We start from the raw sequence: 1,586 nt of genomic DNA, 5'->3' as shown, positions 1-1,586 counted from the left end.
GCACTTGGGAGGCAGAGGTAGGCGGATTTCTGAGTTAGGGGCCAGCGTGGTCTACAGAGTGAGTTCCTGGACAGCCAAGGCTACACAAAAAAACCCTGTCTCGAAAAACTAAAAAAAAAAAAAAAAAAGAACCAACATTAAAAGTAGGCCCTGAAAAAATTAACATTATACCAAGGGGTTTATTGAGAGTTTTTGCATTCATTCGTATTTATCAAAGAGGTTGGACTATGATTCTCTTATGGAGAGGGAGATCTTTCTTTCATTTTGGTATGAGGATGATACTGGCATTGTAAAAATGATGAAATGTCCCTTAATTTTATATTTGGTGGACTAATCTGAGGGGTATTTGTATTGTATGAGTTCTTTGGAAGGTGTTAGGAATCTGTGCCGAGTCCATCCATCTGGTGCCGTGCTGTTGTGAGGTGGAGGGTTTAATTACTGCATTTTTCCCACTGGATGTTAGAGTTCTATTTAAATTGTTTATTTCATCTTGATTTACATTTAACTTTTATAGGTGGTGTGTGTCTAGAAATTCATTTATGTCTTTCAGATTTTCCATTTTGATGGAATATAGATTTTTTTTAAAATATTTTCATGATTCTCTGAATTGCCTTTTTATATAACTCATTGTTTGTTATAATGACTCTTTATCAATTTGGATCCTTTTTTCTTTTCATTTATTTGGCTGAAGGTTTGTCAACATTTTCAAAGAACCACCACTTCATTAAGTTGATTCTTTGTTTTGTTGTTTTCTATTTCATTCGTTTTCAGAGCTGATTTTGATTGTCTCTTCCCATCTACTTCGTTTGAGTGCTGTTTATTGTTTTTTCCCCGGAAGGACTTTGTGTGTATTATTAGTTTGAGATGCTTTGCTTGTATGCTTTGAGATTTTAACAGCACTCAGTACCATCCTGGGATGTTTGCACTTAGAAGTGTACAGTTGATGTTAATTATTCTTATTTTTTGACATTAATTCTTTCAACGAATTCTTAAGTCAACTCATTGTTTGGCTTAGTTCCTACAGAGCTACTTTTATAATCAGTCTGTCTCTCTCTTTGTCTCTATCCCTGTCTCTCTCCCCTGTCCACTCTCTCCAGTTTATTTTATATAGACTTGTATTCTAAGTGTTATTAAGAATGAGTAATTGGTGAAAATTAGGTGTGTTAATGATCCTTTGATTACCTCAGTGAAGTAATTGAGTGCATGAATGTCCTTGTCATTACTTTAACAAAATACCTGATGGACTCAATTTAAAAAGTAAAAGTTTGAATAGACAGTCTCTCTTAGGGATTTTGTTGCTGTAACAAGAAAACACCATGACCATGGCAACACTTATAAAAGAAAGCATTTAATTAGGGTTGGCTTATAGTTCAGGGCTTTTATCCATTATCATCATTATGGGAAACATAACTATACATAGGCAGACACCGCGGTGGAGAAGTAGCTTAGAGTTGTACATCTGGATTCTCAGGCAGCAGGAAGAGAGTAACAATGAGTCTGGTTTGAGCTTCTGAAACCTCAAAGCTCACCCAGTGATACACTTCCTCCAACAAGGTCACACCTCCTAATAGTGCCGCTCTCTAGGA

Source organism: Mastomys coucha, unplaced genomic scaffold (genome assembly GCF_008632895.1).
Source record: "Mastomys coucha isolate ucsf_1 unplaced genomic scaffold, UCSF_Mcou_1 pScaffold18, whole genome shotgun sequence".
Classification (NCBI taxonomy): domain Eukaryota; kingdom Metazoa; phylum Chordata; class Mammalia; order Rodentia; family Muridae; genus Mastomys; species Mastomys coucha.
The sequence above is the reverse complement of the archived record's forward strand: the minus strand, read 5'-3'. Positions refer to the sequence as shown.